General features: G+C 39.7%; 1 protein-coding gene and 1 long non-coding RNA gene across 3 annotated transcripts in view; one reads left to right on the top strand and one right to left on the bottom strand.

Moving 5' to 3' along the window:
• LOC131383816 (uncharacterized) overlaps nucleotides 1-6,783 on the top strand; it is a 51,932-nt gene extending 45,149 nt beyond the window's left edge. For both annotated transcript variants that reach the window (XR_009214155.1, XR_009214154.1), the window contains one exon: nucleotides 6,665-6,783. This is a non-coding gene — a long non-coding RNA (uncharacterized LOC131383816). The remainder of the gene's footprint in view (nucleotides 1-6,664) is intronic.
• The window catches only part of MOSMO (modulator of smoothened), a 76,225-nt gene that overhangs the window by 37,894 nt on the left and 14,155 nt on the right, over nucleotides 1-24,176 (bottom strand). The window lies entirely within an intron of this gene.

The raw sequence follows: 24,176 nt of genomic DNA, 5'->3' as shown, positions 1-24,176 counted from the left end.
TTAGCATAGGAAATCTTTTTAAGAAATGCAAAAGGCAAATTTTTATTTTCCGGATCCAATACCTAATCATTTTTCTCAGTTCCTATTTTACTACCCATCAAGGCCCAGAGCCAACATTGATAACACAATACATTTATAAAGACTATGGTGATCTAGCTCCAGCGCTGCCTTTCTATGCCTTTCCCACTCCTGTAAAGTCACATCAGAAAACATCACATTTTTCTAAAATACCCAAACTTTACACTATGAATTAACTATGAACATGTTAGAATCTTGATTGTGTATAAGAAACTATAGAGAAGAACTGAATCTTTCCTTTCACCTAGTTACATTATTGCTTTCTTTTTTTTTTGAGACAAAGTCTGGTTCTATTGCCCAGGCTGGAGTGCAGTGGCACGATCTTGGCTCACTGCAACCTCCACCTCCTGGGCTCAAGTGATCCTCCCACCTCAGCCTCCTGGAGTAGCTGGGACTACAGGCATGTACCACCATGCCTGGCTGATTTTTTTTTTTTTTGGTATTTTTTGTAGAGTTGGGGTTTTGCTATGTTGCCCAGGCTGGTCTTGAACACATGAACTCAAGCAATCTGCCCACCCTGGTCTCCCAAAGTGTTGGGATTACATGTGTGAGCCACTGCATCTGGTCTATTATTGCTATTATATGTAAGCTCATCATATAATGCAAAAGAATTTGCTAAACTGAAAAGTTATTCTTAACATGAGGGCCCATGAAAAGTAGCACAGAATAGTGGTTAGGAGACAGTAAGCTATACAGCAAGGCTGCCTGGGGCTCTGCCACTTACCAGCTCTGTAACCTTGGGCAAGTTACTTATCTTTTTCCCTACCTTACTTTCTTCATCTGTGAAATGGAGATAGTAAGTAGTACAGGTTGAGTATCCCGTATCCAAAATGATTGGACCAGAAGTGTTTCAGATATCAGGATTTTTCAGATTTTAGAATATCTGCATTAATTATACTTACGGTTGAGCATCCCCAATCCAAAAATCCAAAATGCTTCAGTGAGCATTTCCTTTGAGCATCATGTCAGTGCTCAAAAAGTTTTGGATTCTGGAGCATTTTGGATTTGGGATGTTCAACTGTATCCACTTCACAAGATTCTTAGGAAGATTAAATAAACTTATTCTTGCAGGAAGCTTAGGAACAATCCCCAGCACACAGAAGTACTTAATAAATTAGTTATTATTAATGTTGACGGGTTGTGCCAACAATGCAAACACAACACTTCTGGCTACCTAACTTGGGGGAACAGGTAAACATGTATTCCTTCAGTAGGTAGTACTCCATATAACTATTATCTATACTTTTTTTTTTTTTTTTTTTTGAGACGGAGTCTCGCTCTGTCGCCCAGGCTGGAGTGCAGTGGCGCGACCTCGGCTCACTGCAAGCTCCGCCTCCTGGGTTCACGCCATTCTCCTGCTATCTATACTATTTTTATATATGGTATGGTTTGGCTCTATCCCCACCCAAATCTCATCTTGAATTGAAGCTCCTATAATTCCCACGTGTTGTGGGAGGGACCTGGTGGGAGATAATTGAATCATGGGGGTGGGGGGTTTCCTCCCATACTGTTCTCATGGTAGTGAATAAGTCTCATGAGATCTGATGGTTTTATAAGGAGTTTCCCCTTTCCCTTGGCTCTCTCATTCTCTCTTGCCTGCAGCCATGTAAGACATGCCTTTCACCTTCTGCCATGATTGTGAGGCCTCCCCAGTCAACGTGGAACTGTGAGCCCATTAAACCTCTCTTTCTTTATAAATTACCCAGTCTTGGGTATATCTTTATCAGCAACATGAAAATGCACTAATACAACATAATTGACACTTCAGAATTTCTCAAACCTACCTAAACTGATCATATATTTAAGGCAAGCCTCCATGATTATAAATTGAACTGCTGGTATACAGAACCACCTAGACTTTATCAGATTCTGTACCTAAGATCTAAAAGTAACAACTCAGCTTTCTCTATGGCTGGGAGGGACAAACTATTTTGTCTTGAATCAAGATATAATTTTGCATTTCTCTGGATGGAAAAGTATAGTATGTTAGTCTGTTTAATTAATGAATTCCAATTTTTCAGAACACAGTAGGCTTTCCTTGGGATACCTAGCAAAATGGCTAGAATAAAAGAGGTGCTCAATAAATATTCATTGATAAAATATAGGAAGATGAGGCAAGAGTGTGTGAATAGTCAGACGATAAGATAACCATCCATGTGAGCAATGTAAAGATACATATTTAAGGAAAAATAATCCCTATATATGTCAAATGATAGTTATGTCAGAAATGGAAATGTACTGCTGTGACTAAAAGACTGGTACCATCAGAATTTAATGAAAAAAAGCAGAAAACTTTAAAATGCCTGCTATTCATAATGCTTATCTGTCCTCATGAAGAATATAGTTTCTATGTGTCATGCTAGCAACCTAATGGCCTAAGACAGTTAAAAGATCACAGAAACAGATGAAAAATTTTCCATATGTTAAATTCTCAATGCTGCATGTATTTAATTGTTGATCTTTACAGGGTAAGAAGTTGCTTCCAATTATAAATTGTTAATTAGTCAATAGTCCCACTGTTAATTTATGCATAAAAATAGAAGTGCCTGGATAGTATCCCACCAAATGCAGCATGATATAAAAAGGAGTATGGGGTATGGAATAAGACAGATGTGGGTGTGACTTTCAGCTCTCCAGCTTCTTTCCTCTATGACCTGAAGCACTTCAGGCACGTGAGCTTCAGTTTCTCCATTGTAAATGGGGAGATTCCATTATCTATCTCAGAGTTGTTGCATATATTAAGAGTAGAATAACAGCACAGTACCCAGGTGCTTCACCCCCTCTTCATCTGAACTGACTCCCGTTTTTGCGAGCCTGGAGAAAACTCAGCAGGTTGGTTTCCTTTGCCCTAACCCAGAGTACTGAATTCACTTGGTGACAACTATGGTAATAGAGCACTGGGTGGTAACTTCTGGTGCCCATGTGAAAATATATGCCTACAATAGGGCTGGTCTTAGAAATAATAGTTGGTGAAATGACGGCAAGCATTACATGTCTTGTAATCAAATCCAGAAAAATTTAAACAGTATGGAGAGAACAAATGTAAATATGTTCTAGCAAATCAAAGGAAGTATCTTTTGAGTTGAAAGGTAACTTTTAGATACTTTATACAGTAAATATATAAAGTTCATTATTGTAGGAAATGGCGTAGGCTGAAAGCATCCAAAAAGGTTTAAGTAAACTCCAGGTGATGGAGCCAGGATGAATTATTAGAAGATACATGTTTTTAGAACTATTCCTTGCCTAGAAAAGTGTCAAATAACTGCCGACCAGGTCCACCAAAAACTCATATGCCACCTACTTAGCAGAACCCTAATGCTGCTCAGCGATGCTTATGTTCATCCTTTGTTGACTGTTGCAGCCCCCACAGCAGCTGTTCCAAACCTCTTCACACTCTTAGTTCTCTCATATCTGCCCAAAGTAGATAACCTTTCTTCCCACTCAAAGGAAAAAATCAAGGTCATACAAATGAAGCAAACCTTATTTGCCCTCCTCCACCTGAAAATCTCCTGGAAACTCAGTTCTGAACATCTCAAAATTTCTCTTATACCATCTTCTTTTTCCGTTTGTTTTAAAGAAGATGAATAGGCATAGTGGCTCACACCTGTTATCCTAGCACTTTGCGAAGTCAAGGTGGGAGGATCGCTCGAGGCTAGGAGTTCAAGACCAAGCTGGGCAATAAACATAGTGAGACCTTGTCTCTACAAAAATAAAAACAGAAAAAAAGTAGGCAGGCATGGTGGTATGTGCCTGTAGTCCCAGCTACTAAGGAGTATGGGGTGGGAGGAATGCTGGAGCCCAGTTCAAGGCTGCAGTGAGCCATGACTGAGCAACTGCCCAGCCTGGGCAACAAAGTGAGGCCCTGTCTCCAAAATAAAAAATAAAAAAAAATTAAAGTTAAAATTAAAAAACAAAGAAGATGAACTTCTTCTCTTTCCTGAAGCTTAACCCTTTACTTTGGTTTTTAAAAATCAAATTCCCTTCTCACTCATTTATTTTTACTTCAATTACTCCCTGAAGCAGTGTTAGTCAAATTACGGTCTAAATACTTAACTATGTCAGAATCTCCTGGGTGCAGGTTGGGGGTTGGTGGTGATGAGGGTTATTTGTTAAAAAATGTCCTGCTCTGCAGACCTGCTAAGGATTCTCTGTAAGTGGTGCTAGCAATCTGCATTTTAAACAACATTCCCATGTTATTCTTGTGCACATTAAAAATTGACAATTGTCTTAGGCTATGGATCTTTCTGCTCTCTCTCTAAACTATGCTTCTGTATTCATAAAAAAACAAAACAAGGCAAGCTAAGCTTCCCTTAAATGACTCCACCTCAGATCACCACAGTGCCCCTCTTCTCGTTAGCTCTGTGGGTGAAATTTATCTCACTGTCCACTCATTCTTCATACCTTTTGTAATATGACTTTCAGTTCATTACTGTATTTAAATTGTTCTTTCCCAGATCATGTCCTCTAAATCTCTAAATCCAAAGTTCTTACCTAGACCCCATTTTCTTCAGTTTTTTGAAGCATGTAATATTCGTAGCTATCTCTTCCCTTCTTGGAACGAAATGTCTTTACTTACCTTTTTTGTTTGTTTGTTTGTTTTTTGGAGATAGAGTCTCAATCTGTTGCCCAGGCTGGAGTGCAGTAGCGCGATCTTAGCTCACTGTAACCTCCGCCTCCCAGGTTCAAGCGATTCTCCTGCTTCAGCATCCTGGGTAGCTGGGACTATAGGCGTGTCTTTGTGTCTTTCTTAAAACCATAATCCTGCTGTTTGCCTATCTCTAGGGCTGCAGCTTTTCTGTTGAATGTTGTAAATCCCAAGGCCCTTTATTCTTTCTAGAATTTTAGCCTTCCTCTCCATCTGCTTAGATGTTCTATTGCTACTTTAAACATATAACGTATCTTACATGTAACCTTCTGACTTCCCCCATTTTATTTCATTCATTCAGATATTTACTGCCTATCAGTATATGCCAGCCACTGTTTGTTCTAAATCTGGTCATAAAAAGTTATTGAAGGAAATGAAGGCAGATACCTTCAATGACAATACTGTCACTATATCAATCACCCAGTTTGGAAATCTTGGTATCATTCTTATTGCCTGCTTCTTATTATGCCCTCTAATATGTCAAAAATCATCCTTCTTTGTAATTTTTAAAATACTTTTAAGTTCAGGGGTACATGTGCAGGTTACATAGGTAAACTTGTGTTATGGGGGTTTGTTGTACAGATCATTTCATCATCCAGGTATTAAGCCTAGTACCTATTAGTTATTTTTCCTGATCCTCTCCCTTCTTCCACCCTCGGATAGACCCTAGTGTGTGTTGTTCCCCTCTTATGCGTCCATGTGTTCTCACCATTTAGCTCCCACTTACAAGTGAGAACATGATGTATTTGGTTTTCAATTTTTCTTATTCGTTCCTTCTGTTTCCATTGCTATCATTATTCCTGTCCAGATCTTTATGTCCTAATGTTGAAATTATTCCAATAATTTCTTAGTTTCTCTACTTCCGGTTCCTACTATATTTCATTCAACAAACAGATCCAATGCCTTCTATGTGCTAGGCACATTCTGGGTGCTGAGATATAGCAGTAGTAAGACAGATAATATTTCTTTTCTCATGAAGCATATATTCTAGTGGAGGGAGCCAGTAAAAAAGTGAACATATTAATAAGCAAGGTAATTGCAGACTCATAAATGCCATAAGAAAAATGATAGAGGGTAAGGCATTAGAGAGGAGGAGGGAGTGCTGCTATCTTAGATTCAGGGTGGTTAGGGAAGTCCTGTCTGAAGAGGTGATATCCAGCTGAGACATAGATCCTACCACACTACTTATAAATGCATATTTCTAAAATATCACTTTTATGTTATCTCCTGGCTCATGAATTTTTTTTTTTTTTGTAAGAGACAAGGACTCATTATGTTGGCCAGGCTGGTCTCGAACTCCTGGCCTCAAGCAATCCTCCCGCCTTGGCCCCCCAAAATGCTGGGACTACATGCATGAGCCACCATGCCCAGCCTACTTATGAACTTTTAAAGGTACCCTACTAATGATAAGACAAAGGCCAAAATTCCAAACCTAACTTTTCAACCTAATTTTCTAAAAAATTCCTTACAGATTCTGCTTCAACTAGCATTTACTGAGTTGTTAAAGGCTGTGTCAGGCATAGTGCTTGACATTTTTTCCTCAAAATATACCCAGCTGAAAATCCCTAACAAGTATTATAATTGCCTTTTTATAGATAAAAAGGAAAGAAACTTGCCTAAGGTCACCTAGCTTATAAGTGACAGAATTGGGTCACAAATAATGTTAAAAACTGCTACTTATTGACATTTATCATGTATCCCAAACTATGTGTTAAGGAGTTTGTCTCATTTAATTCCCATCACTGAGAATAGATTATTATGATTAGAAAACTGATATGATTCGGTATGATTATTAGGAAACTGAAGCTGAGAGAAGGTTAAGTAATCTGCCTAAGTCACTAAGCAGTCAAGATTAGACCTGAGACCTGACTTCAATGTCTATTACAGAGCAGTATGCTTAGTTCATTCATTGCTTTCTCCCATGTCATTGCTTTCTCCCAGGTCAGCTTTGGATGAACACAATGGTCTCCTTTCCCACATCTCTACCCAGACTACTGAACTCTGCTGGATAAAAGTACATAACTGTAAGACTGGCATCATTAAAAAATTTATGGACCCAACTAGGCCCTCATTACAACCCAGAAATCTGTTTTTTTAGCTGGCTCTTATTCTCTACAGTAGCTTTTCAACCATTTTTAAAATATATACTCTTTTCAAACTTCCTACCAGTATTATCACTCCCATTTCACTCCTAGCAAGTGACCCTTCTTGTTATCTCTATAAGCCACAGAGGTGGACTCCCTCAACTTCCTACCACCATTATCTATAACCTAACTTCGTCTTCATTGGTCCTCACTTCCTTTCCTCATGTCACAAAGGAAAGTGTTTCTTGTCTCCTAAAATCTATCCCTCTGCTATGCTTTACCACTCTGGTACTATTAGGGTCCTTGATCTATCAACTTTGGTGCATTATCAATCCCTCCCTCTCTACTGGTTCCTTCTCATTACTATGGGTGTTGACTAACCTCACTATCCCTTGCACAGGCAAAATTCCATCTTCACTGTTGTCTTACTCTCCCTACTAGTTATTTCTCAACCCACTGTGAATGAGGCTCCTACTTTACCACTTCACTGAAACGTCTCTCTCCAAGGTTATTAACAATCTCTTTAAGACTAATGTACTTTTCATCTTCTTATACTATGAAATAAATATTTGATTTTCATCAGGTTTCCCAACACAGCTCCTGAGATCCTTGGGATTTCCAGAGTGATGAGAGTTTCTTTTGTAGCTAATGAGATGGCTGGTGGCTGGCAGCCCCTATGTAGCTTCAGGATGGGGGCTGGTCATGGGAAAGATCAAGGCATGATTAGAAGACTGGGACTTTCAGTCCCACCCTGCCAACATCCAGGTAAGGGAGAGGGGCTAAAGGTTGAATTGCTTGCCAATGGCCAAGGATTTAATCAATCATGCCTATGTAATGAAGCTTCCACAAGACCCCAAAAGGATTGGGCTCAAAGAGCTTCTGGGTAGCTAAACACATGGAGCTTCCTGGAGGGTGGTATGCCAGGAGAGGGCACGGAAGCTTCCTGCCTTTTCCCACATGCCTTGCCCTACTCATCTCTTCATCTGTATTCTTTGTAGTATCCTTCATAATAAACCAGTAAAGGTAAGTAAGTGTTTCCCTGAGTTCTGTGAGCTGTCCCAGCAAAGTAGTTGAAACTGAGGAGGAGGTCATGGGAAAGTTGATTTCTAACCAGTTGATCAGAAGCACAGGTAAAAACAACCCGGGGCTTGCAACTGGCTTAGGAGTAGGGGGCAGCTTGTAGGTTTGACCCCTCAATCTATGGGATCTGATGCTATTGCCAGGTAGATGGCATCAGAACTGAGTTGAATTACAGGACACCCAGCTGATACTTGCTGTAGAATTGCTTGGTGAGTGCAGGAAAAACACACACCTGGTCACAGAAGTTTTCCATGTTGTGAGAGCATAGTTTGGAGAAACTAATCTCATACTTTAATTCCTTTTTGGCCAAGACTGCCAACCACTTCTTTCTTCTTGAAAACACATTTTCCTGTGGCTTCTATAATATCAAATTTTTGTTTGGTTTTCCTTTTTAGAGACCAGGTCTCATTCTGTCACCCAGACTGGAGTGCAGTGGTGTAGTCCATAGTTCACTGCAATCTTGAACACCTGGGTTCAAGTGATCCTCCCGCCTCAGCCTTTCGAGTAGCTAGGACTATAGGCACGAGCCAACATGCCTGGCTGGTTTTCCTCTTGAGTCTAGCTTTTTCTCAGCATCCTTAAAATGCTGGTGACCTTCAGGGTTCTTTCCTGGGTTCTCTTGTTTCTCCTTACTCTTGTTACTCTCCCTGGAAAATATTCCTACAATAGCTTCCAAAATCAATCATAGGCTGATGACTTTTCATTTTGTATCTCCAATCCCAGTCTGATTTATGAGTTTCACCTGCCCACTAGGCAGATTCTCTGGTTTGACAAGCTCTTCAAATTCAAAATATTAAATTCAGGATTCATATTAAAATAGCCTCCTACTGCCCTTACAATGGAGTCCAAATTCTTAACACAGTATAAAAGGCCCTTCAGAAAACAATTTGGCAGTTTATTAAACACTAAATTTGTGGCTGGGTACAGTAGCTCACACCTGTAATTCCAGTGCTTTGGGAGGCCAAGTGGGGGTAGGGGAATACCTTGATGCCAGGAGCTGGAGATCAGCCTAGGCAACACAGTGACATGCCGTCTCTACAAAAAATTTAAAACTTAGCTGGGCACGGTAGTGCACACCTGTAGTCCAGGCTACTTGTAGGGCGGAGATAGGAGCATCACTTGAGCACAGAAGTTTGAGGCTACAATGAGCTGTTATTGGACCACTGCACTCCAGCCTGACTGACAGAGCAAGACCCTGCCTCTAAAAAAAACCCTAAAAACCAAAAAACAAATAAAAATTTTAGGCCAGGCACAGTGGCTCATACCTGTAATCCCAGCACTTTGGGAGGCTGAGGGGGGAGGATCTCCTGAGCCCAGGAGTTTGTGACCAGCCTGGGCAACATCAGGAGACCCTGTCTCCACGAAAATACAAAAATTAGCCAGGCATGGTGGTGTGCACCTATGGTTCCCAGCTACTCGAGAGGCTGAGGTAAGCGGATCACTTGGCCCAGGATGTCAAGGCTGCGATGAGCCATGATTGGGCCACTGCACTGTAGCCTGGAAGAGAAAGCGAGACTGTTTCAAAAAATAAATAAGTAAATAAATAAATAAAATTTACAAGACAAGGATTTCTACTTCTCAAATTCTATTCGACATGTACTGGAGGTACCATCTAGAGCAATTAAGCGCAAAAACAAATCCTTTAAAACATTATCAGAACTAATAAGCTTAGAAAGGTTGCAGGATACAAGATCAATATATAAACATTAATTGTATTCCTATACACTAGCAGTGAGAAATCCAAAAACTAAGAAGGTAATGCATTTATAATATAACAGCAAGCAAAAAACCACAAAAAAGTAACAACTACAACAAAACCCCAAAACAAGAAATCTAGGAATAAATTTAACTAAGTAGGTAACTTCCAATTTCCAGTCAGGCATGTAAGGAGGTTACAAGTTGTCATCCTCATCCATGGTACAAGAAAAATGCTGAACAAAATCAGTATAAACAACTCTTCTTAAATCCGTCAGAGAACTGAAGACACAGGGTAAACCACTGCCTGCAAAATTGGAAAGACAAACAGGTAGACACAGAAAATCCAAGTTATAGGTGCAGAAACCTCAAAACCTCCACAGAAACCTGAATGAAGGTAGGAAAACCTAACCCATAAGAGGAATTCCTGAGGCTCAGTATGATTAAATCTGAGGGTTAAAAATTCCAGAGGGGCCCAGGCTTGAGCAAGGAGAGCGAGGGCACATTTTTGCATTTTATCTCTAGGAGCCCTGTGAGGTTCTCACAGTGAAGATTTAAAAAAAAAAAAAAAATCCCCTCCTGCTTCTGGCAGGGGAAAGGGGAAATAAGTCATTTTGAAATAAGCCCAGAGCACACTGTTCTCAACAATGCCTGCCTGAAAAGAAACTATTTCACCGGAGCTGAACTGAATACCCAACTCCAGCCCTCTCTAGCTTTCCTGTCTCACCTAAGTGGGGCAGGGGACCAAGAAGCACTTGTGAAGATCACAGCCCAGGGCACAGGCTCGCTCAAAGACTGAGATCTCCTCATAGGATTATAGAACTCTTCCCCTCCCCACGTACCTTACGGTCACATTGACAGAACTCCTGTATGATCAAAGGGGAATATAACTCAAATAACTGCAGATCTCAGGCCTTATTTAAGAAGTCTAGGCCAGGCGCCGTGGCTCACACCTGTAATCCCAGCACTTTGGGAGGTCAAGGAGGGTGGAACACCTGAGGCCAGGAGTTTGAGACCAGCCTGGGCATCATGACAAAACCCTGTCTCTACAAAAATTACAAAAAAATTAGCTGGCGCCTGCCTGTAGTCCCAGCTACCTGGGAGGCTGAGGTGGGAGGATCACCTGAGACTGGGCAACCACTGCCTGGGCAACAGAGTGAGACCCGGTCTTAAAAACAAAAACAAAAAAAACCAGTTTCTAAACCCCAAAGACATCAAGGGAGATAAAATCTACACACAGGTATATCATATTCAAATTGTAGAAAATCAAAGATAAAGAGGAAATACTGAAAAAAGCCAGAGAAAAAACTACCTTACCTACAGAAGAGCAAAGATAAGAATTACATGAGACTTCTCATCAGAAATCACATGAGCAAGGAGAGAGGAGTGAAATATTTTAAGTGTTGAAAGAAAAATAACATGAAACTAGACTTCTGTATCCAGTAAAATTATCTTTCAAAAATGAAACAGAAATAAAGACTTTCTCAAACAAAAATTGAGAGAATTTTTCACCAGAAAGTTTGTCTTGCTAGAAATGTTAACAGAAAATCTTTAGAGAGAAAGAAAATGATTTAGGTCAGAAATTTGGACCTACATAAGGAAAGAAAGCACATTAGAGAAGGAATAAATGAAGGCAAAATAAAATCTTTTTCTTATTCCTAATTGACAGACAACAGTTTGTTCAAAACAAATAATAGCAACAATGTGTCAGTAATTACAGCTTATGGATAAGTAAAATGAATGACAGCAATAAGGAAGAGGACAAAGGAATTGGGAATATTCTGTTATAAAGTAATTGTACTACCTGTTAAGTGGTATAGCGTTATTTGAAAGTGAACTTAGATTAGTTCTAAATGTACATAGAGTGTCCCCGTGGTCCATGACTTATAGTTTTTCAACTTCACCATGGTGCAAAACCAATATGCATTTGAGTACCTATAAAACCAGTTCGTTTTTCACATTTGGTGCCGTATTCAATAAATTACAAGAGATATTCAACACTTTATTATAAAATAGCCTTGTGTTAGATGATTTTGCCCAACTGTAGGCTAATGTAAGTACTGTGAGCACGTTTGTTTTTTTTTTTGAGATGGAGTCTCACTCTGTCGCCCAGGCTGTAGTGCAGTGGTGCATCTCGGCTCACTGCAAGCTCCGCCTCCCGGGTTCATGCCATTCTCCTGCATCAGCCTCCCGAGTAGCTGGGACTACAGGCGCCTGCCACCACTCCTGGCTAATTTTTTTTTTTGTATTTTTAGTAGAGACGGGGTTTCACCGTGTTAGCCAGGATGGTCTCGATCTCCTGACCTCGTGATCTGCCCGCCTTGGCCTCCCAAAGTGCTGGGATTACAGGCATGAGCCACTGCACCCAGCCAGTATTGTGAACATGTTTAAGGTAGGCTAGGCTAAGCTATGATGTTTGATAGGTTAGGTGTATTAAATGCATTTTTCAATTTGCAATATTTTCTTATTTTTATTTTTATTTTTTTTGGAAACAGGGTCGTTTTCTGTCATCCAGGCTGGAGTGCAGTGGCATAATCATGGCTCACTGCAGGCTCAAACTCCTGGGCTCAAGCAATCCTCTTGCCTCAGCCTCCCGAGTAGCTGGGACTATAGGTTCATGCCACCACATCTGGCTAATTATTTTATCTTCTGTAGAGACAGAGTTTCTCCATGTTGCCTAGGCTGGTCTTGAACTCCTGGCTTCTTGTGATCCTCCTACCTTGGCCTCCCAAAGTGCTTGAATTACAAGCATGAACCACTGTGCCCAACCTCAACTTAGGGGTATTTTCAACTTATGGTGGATATATCAGTATGTAACCCCATGTACTGCAAACTCAAGGTCAATTACCAAAAAAAGTTTTTTTTTAAAGTACGGGCTGGGCACAGTGGCTCACACCTGTAATCCCAGCACTTTGGGAGGCCAAGGCGGGTAGATCACCTGAGGTCAGGAGTTTGAGACCAGCCTGACCAACATGGTGAAATCCCATCTCTACTAAAACACAAAAATTAGCTGGGCATCATGGTGGGTGCCTGTAATCTCAGCTACTTGGGAGGCTGAGGCAGGAGAATTGCCTGAACCCAGGAGGCCGAGGTTGCAGTGAGCCAAGAGCATGCCACTGCACTCTAGCCTGGGCGAGAGTGAGATGCCCTCTCAAAAAAACAAAAAAAGTACAAGACTTGTACACTGAACACTATAAAATGTTGCTGAAACTAAAGATTTAATAAATAGAAAGACATTTTATACTCATAGATTAGAAGACTTAGACGATACTTCCAAGTTGATCTACAGATTCAATGCAATCCTTACCAAAAGCCCAGCTGGGTTTTCGTCGTTGTTGTTGCAGAAATTGACAAGCTGATCCTAAAATTTATATGGAAATGCAAGGCACTCAGAATAGCCATAGAATTTTTTAAAGAGAGAAAAGTTGTGGCCGGGCGCGGTGGCTCACGCTTGTAATCCCAGCACTTTGGGAGGCCGAGGCAGGCGGATCACGAGGTCAGGAGATCAAGACCACGGTGAAACCCCGTCTCTACTAAAAATACAAAAAAAAAAAAAAAATTAGCCGGGCATGGTGGCGGGCGCCTGTAGTCCCAGCTACTTGGAGAGGCTGAGGCAGGAGAATGGCCTGAACCCGGGAGGCGGAGCTTGCGGTGAGCCGAGATTGTGCCACTGCACTCCAGCCTGGGTGACAGAGCGAGACTCCGTGTCAGGAAAAAAAAAAAAAGAGAGAGAGAGAGAAAAGTTGGAGGATTCAAACTTCTCAATTTCAAAACCTGTAATACTACAAAGCTATAGTAATCAAGATAATGTAGCACTGGTATAAGGACATAGATCAATGGAAAAAAACTTGAGACTCCAGAAATAAACTCTCACATTTATGATCAGTTGATTTTCAACAAGGGTGACATGATGATTCGATGGGGAAAGAATAGTATTTTTGATAAGTAGCGGTGGGACAACTGGATATTCACATGCAAAAGAATCAATTTGGACCCCTACCCATGCCATATATAAAATTAACTCAGGCCAAGCATGGTGGCTCACACCTGTAATTCCGAAACTTTGGGAGGTCAAGGTAAGTAAGAGGACTGCTTGAGGCCATGAGTTCAAGACTGGCCTGGGCAAGATGGCAAGACCCCATCTCTATAAAAAAATTAAAAAGTTAGATGGGCAGAGTAATGTGCACCTGTAGTCCCAGCTACTTGGGAGGCTGAGGTAGCAGGATACCTTGAGCCCAGGAATTCGAGGCTGCAGTGAGCTATGATTGGGGTCACTGTACTCCAGCCTGGGCAACAGAGTGATACCCAGTCTCAAAAACAAAAGAAAAAAAAAAAGAGAACTGTTACGATTCAATATTAAAGACAAGTAATCCAATTTAAAAATGGGTAGAGGGCCAGGTGCAGTGGCTCATGCCTGTAATTCCAGCACTCTGGGAGGCTGAGGCGAGTGGATCACTTGAGGCCAGGAGTTCGAGACCAGCCTGGCCAACATGGCAAAAAGCCATCTCTACTAAAAACACAAAAATTAGCTTGGACGTGGTGGCATGTGCCTGTAATCCCAGCTACTCAGGAGGCTTAAAGCACAAGAATCACTTGAAGCTGGGAGGCAGAGGTTGCAGTGAGCTGAGATTGCTCCACTGCACTCTAGCCAGGGTGACAGAGTGAGAATCTCTCTCCAAAAAAAGAAAAAGAAAGAAAAGAAACGGGTAGAGGATCAGAATAGACTTTTATCTAAAGAAGATACAGAAATGGCCAATAAGCATATGAAAAGATGTGCTACATCATTAGTAATCAGGGAAATGCACATCAAAACCAAAAGAGAAACTACTTCATACCCAACAGGATGGCTAGAATCAAAAACACAAATAACAAGTACTGGTGAGGATGTGGAGAAACTGGAACCCTCCTATTCTGGTAACAGAAATGTAAAATGGTACAACCACTTTGGAAAACAGTCTGATAGTTCCTCAAAAAGTTAAAGATACAATGACTGTATGACTCAGCAATTTCATTGCTAAGTATATATGCAAAGGAAATGAAAATGTATGTCCATGAGAAAACGTGTACATGGTTCACAGAGGCATTATTCGTAATAGTCACAAAAAGTAGAAAGAACCCAAATGTCTACTTACTGATGAATAGAAAAATAAAATGTGGTATATCCATACAATGAAATATCATTTGGTAATAAAAATGAAGTACTGATACATGCTGCAATATGTATGAACCTTGACATTATGCTACGTGACAGAAGCCAGTCACAAAAGACCACATTATGATTTCCTTTATATGAAATATCCAAATAGGTAAACTATATAGAAACAGAAAGCAGATTAGTAGTTACTTGGGACTACGGTAGTTGGAGGGGTGCTAGCTAAAAGGTACAGGTTTTCTTTTTGAGGTGACAAAAATGTTTTAAAATCAACTGTGGTGATGATTGTATAACTGTGCATATGCTAAAGAAACAATGAAATGTACACTTTAAAGGGGTAAACTGTGTGATGTGAATTATACCTCAATAAATCTGTTTTAAAAAGAAAAGTGGAATTGTATTTCCTTATAGCTCTTCATTACCTAGTCCCTGTTTCCCCATCCAGAGTCATCTGATGCCTCTCCTTCCCTCAAACTCCTCCTGGGCACACTGAGCTTCCAGGACCCCTACATGTAATATACTCTTTTAAACCTCTGAGGCTTCCTTCTACCTGGAACATTCTTACAGCCCTTCCTTCTCTAGCCAAATCCTATTTGTTCTTTACATCTTGGCTTAGATGTCATTCCTCTATGTAGTCGTTTCTAACCTTCCACGCCTGAGTTACAGGCACATCTAATATGCTTCCACTGCAATATGCACTTAACTACTATTTTAGCACTCTTCTTACTGACTTCCGGTCAACTGTTTAATTGTATCTCCCACTAAAACTGGGTCTTATTTATTGCACGTTGGCCTAGAGAAGGTAAAACATACTTTTCAAAAAATGGGATAAACTAATCATAAATCAGAATCACTTTGGTAATCATTTGTCAGCTCAGAAGAATGCTTAAAATAATAATAATAAAAAAAGACTGGGTACAGTGGCTCATGCGTGTAATCTCAGCACTTTGGGAGGCCAAGGTGGGCAGATCACTTGAGGCCAGGAGTTCAAGACCAGCCTGGCCCACGTGGCGAAACCCCGTTTCTACTAAAAATAGAAGAATTATCCAGGTGTGGTGGTGCATGCCTGTAATACCAGCTACTTGGGAGGCTGAGAATCACCTGAACCTGGGAGGCAGAGGTCGCAGTGAGCTGAGATTGCGCCACTTCAATCCAGCCTGGGCAACAGGGTAAGACTCTGTCTCAAGAAACAGGGAGCGGAATAGTTAAAAAAGAGTCCCAAACTGCTGGAAATATTTAATTGTGAAGAGAAAAGTACTGATGCATAATTTGCCTAAGAAATATGCACTTAATGTTCAGACACTAAGGAAGTTTGCAAAAGGAAAAATAATGACACACACTGTCTTAACTGGATAGGCTTTGTGCAGATATACAAGTTTAACTTGACTGTTTGGAAAATACGGTTCTGATTTTCAAATACATTGACTGTATTTGAATCTTTTTCTACAGTGATGTATGATAGGTTCTGGATCCCAGTGAATATCTGCCTGCAGAGTCAGACCCAAGAGAGTACTAAGGCTCAGTGCATTCTTATCAATTCTAAACAAGGGTGAAGGTAGAACAAATAGTACAGACTCCACCTAGAGTCTAAAATAACATGATGATGTCCTTTGTGTAGATTTCTTCAACCTTAAGTTTGAATGGGCTTCAATAAGCAATTTTGCTAGGAAACTTCCAGAATCTGCTGGGGAGAGTAGAGTGGAGAAGCATGAATTTATGGTGAGAGGAGTCAGAAGAAAACAATATTTTGAGACAATCATTAATTTTTCTGTGAAGTTGTTTAGCAATCTGGTAACTCAGAAATTCTGGCCAGATGCCATGGCTCACGCCTGTAATCGCAGCACTTTGGGAGGTCAAGGCAGGAAGACTGTTTGAGCCCAGGAGTTTGAGAGCAGCCTGGACAACATGGTGAAACCCCACCTCTACAAAAAGTAAAATAATTAGCTGGGCATGGTAGTGTCCATGCCTGTAGTCCCAGCTACGTGAGAGGCTGAGATGGGAGGACTGCTTGAGCCTAGGAGGTCAAGGCTGTGGTGAGCTATGATCGCACCACTGTACTCCAGGCTGGGCAACAGGGAGAAACCGTGTCTCTAAATAAATAAATACATTAGTTAATTAATTCTACTAAAAGTCCAAATAACTGCTTAAAAGCCTTTAAGAATGCAACAGCATTTTTCTGTCTAGCAGACTTAAGTGTCTAAAGTTCCAGGTCAAGTGACTGCAAAGCCACATTTTGGTGACAAAATTGAAGGAGAGGGAAAAGCTTTAAAACTGGTGAATTCTGAAGAAAAGGAAAGAGAATTTTCTGAAACTATAAGATCTACAATGATGTATATGACAGTAAGGTATGCTGGATTTCTTCCCTAGACAGATGACAAGGCCAGAAGACTCTAAATGTCAACTCAAGAAATAACTACAGGCAACCCTGTTTCATTTTATGAATCATACATGTATCTAACAGCCCAGAGAGAGAATGCTTTCAAAATTGGAGGTATTTAAAATGTCAAGAACATACATTAAACTATCTGACTTTTAGGACTTTTAAAAATATAAACATAGCCAGGCGTGGTGGCTCACACCTGTAATCCCAGCACTTTGGGAGGCTGAGGCAGGCAGATAACGAGGTCAGGAGTTCGAGACCAGCCTGGCCAACATAGTGAAACCCCCGTCTCTACTAAAAACACAAAAATTAGCTGGGCGTGGTGGCAGGCCCCTGTAGTCCCAGCTGCTCGGAGGCTGAGGCAGGAGAATCGCTTGAATCCGGGAGGTGGAGGTTGCAGTGAACCAAGATTGCGCCATTGCACTCCAGCCTGGGCAACAAGGGCAAAACTCCATCTCAAAATAAATAAACAAACAAACAAACAAACAAACAAACATAGCAGCGGGTACAGGAAACAATGCTCTGACAATATACACTCCTTCAAGCCTATGGGAGTGAGGGAAGGTTAAGTAGAGTATAAACATGGGAGAACATAAAACATGTAATTTACATCACCTTTGGAAAAGTAAAGTTGTAGAAAGAGAAAAATTAAAGAAAATATGACTGAATAGATTACATATAATAATTCCTAGAAGAGGCTAAATATAGTGAAAGGTCAATTAAAAAAGAAAGCAGTTGTTTTAGAAGTAAACACCCATCAGATGTTTATAGAGTAGTAATTATGTGATTCTGATGTTAAGATCCTCTCTTTTTAAGTTGTTGTTTAATGGGTGTAGAGTTTTGGTTTTGCACGATGAAAAGAGCTTTATAAATGGATCGGGGTGACGGTGGTAAAACAATGTGAACAAACTTAATGCCACTGAACTGTACACTTAAAAATGGTTAAGATGGTAAATTTTGTTACGCATATTTTATCAAAATTAAAAAAATAAAACCATAAAAAAGATCCTCTCTTTTTAAATTCCAGGGTCCAGTAGCCCTATCCATATTGCTGAAATGATTATAATAAAACAAATATTGTAACTTCTATACTGCTTGCAACTGAGTAATCATAATAAAGGAAAGTTATATTTGTATGGATGGATATATACGCATACGCACACATGTTTGGTATAATGATTACATTCTGAAAACTTGAAGAAGGGAAAACTCCAGTAGTTTAACTGAAGATAGAGATTTTTATTAATTATGACCCTATATACTTTACATCTCCTGGATAAAAGACATACATCTTTTCAAAATGGATGGTACAACCTAGGAAGAGAACTGACACCAATAAATTCGAACTATACAAATCTAATGACCTAAAAAACGACAGACTTTAAAAATGAAAACTGTATCCAGATGTTCTTCCAAAAGGTTATAGTTAGCTTGCCATAAAACTCCTGGAGACTGCTCTTTGTGGCTTCAGTGAGGCAACTGTCCCCAAAGGAATATAGATACTTTCATATTGAGGCAGAGAAACTGAAGGCAAGGGCTAGGGGCAGGAAACAAATGAGAAATTCAATTTTCTTGTCACTGCACAAGTAGAGTAGGTGTTTAGCAGCTTGCTTTCTCACTTCCCAAACAGAATCTTCAGTGTTTTGGTTCAGAAAAATCTATTTTTGTCCTAAATTCTACTTCAAAACCTTGAGATTAAAATAAAGGGCACTCTGATAAGAAATTTTCTGTCCCTATCACTCATAAATCTGGAGGAGAAAAAGGAGAGGAAGAAGGATAAATAATAATAGGTGCCACTATATTTTGAGTGCTTTCTTAGTGCTGGGTGTAGTATTAAGTGCTTTATATATGCTCATTTAATTCTCAAAACAATTCAATAAGGAAGCTGAGTAACAGGCTAAATGACAAGGTACCAGCTAGAAAGAGTTGGTTAGAACACGAACCAAGTCTAATTCCACAGCTGTGCTCAAAGTTTACTATTTAGGAATATTTTTGTATAACAGTTACATTTTTCTTGAATGTTTGTCCAGAGAGTTAAGACTTTAGAAACATTAATAAAGATGTCTCATAAACACTGATTTCCCCAGACAAGTGGCGCATTTTCCACAAACCGCTATTTTGGACAGAAAATACTAAAATAATCTTCTCCAGGTGTTTAGAAACTCAGTTAACCTAATGAAAGGACTATAACACAGTTTTGCATTCTTACTAGTGATATAAAGCACTTTATCAAATTAATCTGGTTGCCCACCTTACTTCCTTTTAAAATTATATTGAAATCCTAGTCCTAGATTTTCTTGAGAATTTCTCTGGTATATTACATAGAATTATATTTTAAAGCCACACACTGTAAAGACAGTTTAGGAGTGATTTAAAAAATGGAATTTCACTTTGATTCTGTTAATTCAAGAAGAGGATCTTCAAACACTGTAATTTAAAAAAAATGGAGACTTGCTACACGAATACTTTAAGTAAGAGCTAAATTCCTGAACAGTTTAACTCCTCCTATCATTTTTACTCAGCAGAATTTCAAATAGCAGCTTGTGTACCCAAGTTATTTACATATTTTCTTCCTTAATCATCTCCTTTTCAAAGGACATAGAGTTCATTTAACAACCAGTTATTATGTCCTAGTTTTATTGCTATTTTTATTTGCTTTCTTTAATGAATGAATCATTTTCAAAACCAGTTTGTAAAGTAATACTCGTTTCCGCTATTTCATGTAAAAAGCACAGGTCCAACAATTGCATTCTTTACCACCCCTTCCCGTATGTCTCACCACCAAATCACCATAAGACATCCTAAATTACAAACAGATTAATGTCTTTAAGAATGCAATTCTCAGGCTGGGCGCGGTGGCTCCCGCCTGTAATCCCAGCTCTTTGGGAGGCTGAGGTGGGTGGATCACCTGAGGTCAGGAGTTTGAGATCAACCTGACCAACATGGTAAAACCCTGCCTCTACTAAAAATACAAAAATTAGCTGGGCTTGGTAGCACGTGCCTGTCATCCCAGCTACTCAGGAGGCTGAGTCAGGAGGATCACTGCAACCCGGAAGGTGGAGGTTGCAGTGAGCCAAAATTGCACCACTGCACTCCAGCCTGGGTGACAGAGTGAGACTCTGTCTCAAAAAAAAAAAAAAAAAAAAAGAGAATGCAATTCTCTCATATCTAGCTTCCAGACTTAGTTATCATACAGACCATAAGTAATTGTGACTTGGACACTAGCTAATATTCCAGGAACTAGTTACTGGTGAAGTAGGAGGAATTAGGAAAAAAGCTGTTAGGTCATCTAGGTCATCTGAGAATTTGTAAAGAATGGGTAGGTCAAATACCCCTTAGGAAAGCAGATTTCAAAAAACTAGGCCTGATTACATGGAATGAAATTATTGAAAAAAGGGGATTCAAATGGTTACTAAGTTCTTGAAAATGTGGTTCTAATAATTACAGAGGGTGTTAGTTAAGAGAGAGGTACTAAACAAACCAGGATGGTTAGCACAGGACTCATCAGAAACAGCACACTATAAAAACAGCAATGTGGTATAATGACTCCAGCATCATTTAATGCCAGGTAAATCATTCCCTTCTTTGAATATGCTTCTTCACCAGCAAAATGGGGACATTTCCCCTGCAGAGCTGTTGTAGGGGGTTTGTTACCTACTAAGATCAGTATGTCTTTGCAGTTCTTTTTGTCCTTAGGTTATATGCCATCATTAAGGGAGCACAGTCAGAGTTCTATGTTGAAAAGTTACTTGATAATTTTTTTCCTTGATGGTTACCTGATTAATTTGATATATAGTTAGGCTCATTGATTTCAATTTGTATTCAATATTGAAATTTACTTTTTTCAATAGTAAGACTACTCTTCTTTACAGTAGTGGTACTATTCATATGAGGTAAACATTGTAGCCAGTTGTCCATGGACTAGAATTTATATGTAAACAGTAGAATCAGTATGGTAACATTTATATCTACAACTTAATATTTATTACAATAAACTATTTATGATCAATTTTAAGATAACTGCCTATGGCTCCTGAAAAGACTATAGCTAAGGATCTTCAAAAGTTAGTCTGATTAACTTTAGTTGACACTTACATAGTGCTATGTGCCAAGCACTGTAAGTGTTTTATATACATGAAACAGACCTCTCAGGTTTGTTGCCCAAAATCATGCTGCTAGTAAGCTGAACAGATAGATTTTTTTTTTTTTTTTTTTAAACAGGGTCTTGTTCCACTGCCCAGGCTGGAGTGCAGTGGCACAATCATAGCTCACTGCAGCCTTGAACTCCTAGGCTCAAGCAATCCTTCTGCCTCAGCCTCCCAAGTAGCTAGGACTACAGGCACACACCATCATGACTAGCAATTAGAAAAAAAATGTTTGTAGAGATGTGGTCTTGCTATGTTGCCCAGGTTGGTCTCAAACTCCTGGGCTCAAGCGATCCTCCCATCTCAGCCTCCCAAAGTGCTGAGATTACAGGCACATCAACCGTCATGTCCAGACAGAACGGGTAGAATTTGAACCTAGGCTCTACAGTCTGTGCTGTTAGCCACTTTAATATAATGTCTCCTGCATTCTAACTGATTACACATACGTTCCTGCCATAAATAGGAGCCATAAAACTTAAACCTTTTCTGGTTTACTTAAATGTGTGACCTTAAGAAAATTATTGTATCATAACTTTCCCACTATTAAAAATGTTTTCGGCTGGGTGCAGTGGCTCACGCCTGTAATTCCAGCACTTTGGGAGGCTGAGGTGGGCAGATCACAAGGTCAAGAGATCGAGACCATCCTGGCCAACATGGTGAAACTCCGTCTCTGCTAAAAATACAAAAGATTAGCTGGGTGTGGTGGCACACGCCTATAGTCCCAGCTCTCTAGAGGCTGAGGCAGGAAAATCGCTTGAACCCTGGAGGCGGAGGTTGCAGTGAGCCGAGATCATGCCACTGCCCTCCAGCCTGGTGACAGAACGAGACTCCATCTCAAAAAAAAAAAAAAAAAAAAAAAGTTTTCAAAGATAACTGCTGTAGAGCTGTAGACTAAATCTCCTATACATATTTGTAAATATTATTTAGGCCAAATCAACTGCTCTACCTAACCACTAATTTCACTCATTCAATCAACATTCATTAAACATTGCTGGGAGGTAAAGTGAGTCAATTTATTCTCCTGTCTTCTCCAAATCCCACTGAAATGACCAAAGATTGGCCACTGAAATGACCAATATAATACACCAAAGAAACTGTCTAGAAGAGCTAGGTCCAGGATTTCAATATAATTTTAAAACAAAGGTTGGCAATTAATTTGAAAATGTGCTTTATATCAGAATTAAGAATGTAAAATAGTGTTATAGTCCTTTTGTTGGATAAACTAAGTTTCTTAAGAATATATATATATATAATTTGTACAAAATTCTATAGCAGCATGAGAAAATGACAAGAATACCATCAACAAAGCAGAATCACTGAAGAATTTCTTGAATCTATACAAGAGAAAATAGGTTCACAGAAAAGGAGTAAGTACCTCTGTAGCCTGTATCAATACAGTCAAAATACAGTCTTCTTCATTAGATAAGTTGATGGATTTTCTAAAAAAAACTCAGTAAAACCTCAAGCTCAGAGAAACAGGAGCTGAGCACAGCAGAGGGCTATTGGTAAAGACAGTGGAAACTGACCACTGAGAATGGCTGATATCTGTACCCTGAACTTTTCATCTGGGTATGAACTGCTTGAATAGCCAAGTTGGAGATTTGCCACAAGAGGCTCCTAGAAAGGAACGGCAGAGCGCAGTAGGAGGTGATGGATAAGAGATACAATCTTTTAGTTAATTCTAGGCTAATAAAAAGAGAAAAAAAGCAGTGCTCAGCAACTTACAGAGGCAAAAAATAAAAGAAACAGCACAGTAGGGAAAACCCATAATGTACCCAACATCCCTGATAACTGTCAAGATAGTCACAATAAAGGATAATTAAATATTCAATACAGGGTGGTCCACTTAAAGCCAACATCTTACTTAACTAATGGTGCAATTCTAAATGGTTACACAATAATAGCTACCTACTGAATGGTAAGAACCTCAGAAAGAGTATAAGGTTTCCAGGATGAGTCCTATATTAGCAACATGTCAACATAAAAGGGTTTGTCTTCTAATCCTAATCCACTAAATCTTATCCAGAGTAGGAGTCTAAAAGGTGATTTAGTAGGCTGATATATGACTGTCTACATTTGTCTTAGTAAGATTCTTTGCTATAGTTTCTTAAGTGACTCAATTAAAAAAATTTTTAAACCCAAAGTATTTTGTCTACAGAATAAAAAGTCTCACATTTTATGTTTCATCATAAGAAAATGAATAAGATTATACTATAAATTATCTTATAGGCTACCTGTGATTATCAATCATCCTTTACATTTGGAACCCTTGACTGACACTTGATTACCATCTTAGTCCATTTGGGCTGCTATAACAAATGACCAAGTGGCTTAAAAGCAATTAAAATTCATTTCTTACGTTTCTGGAGGCTAGAAATCTGAGATCAGAGTGCCAGCAAGGTCTGGTTCTGGTGAGGGTCTTCTAGGTTGCTAACTGGTAACTTCTCATTGTATCTTCATGTAGCACAAATTGGGCTAGACCTCTTTTTAATCACCTCCCCAAATCCCCTCTGCCTAATACCACCATATCGGGCATCAGGATTTCAACATGTGAATTTGGAAGGAGGGGTGCATTCAGTCCATGATAGTGACTAACCTCAACTAATGAGGTTAGGGTTATGGTTTACATACCTAGCCAGTCGGGGAAATCTACCCTAGGACTACAGATTACATCCATAACCCAGTTAGCAAATGTTGGCTAGTGTAGGAAGGTTGACAGGATGCTAGTGGCTTAGTACAATCTGTCATCACACTTGAAAACTCCCCAAATACATGTTACCTTTGATATGCAGTACAGCACTTGCATATAAACATTTGGAGAGGCTGTCTGATACTCTTAGTGCACTGAGCTGGAAGAAGGTAGCAATCCAAGTATCAGGGGCATGGTTACAATGTACATCGTGAAAGTGATACCGGC

This window comes from Hylobates moloch, unplaced genomic scaffold, assembly GCF_009828535.3.
Source record: "Hylobates moloch isolate HMO894 unplaced genomic scaffold, HMol_V3 SCAFFOLD_6, whole genome shotgun sequence".
Lineage (NCBI taxonomy): Eukaryota > Metazoa > Chordata > Mammalia > Primates > Hylobatidae > Hylobates > Hylobates moloch.
The sequence above is the reverse complement of the archived record's forward strand: the minus strand, read 5'-3'. Positions and strand labels throughout refer to the sequence as shown.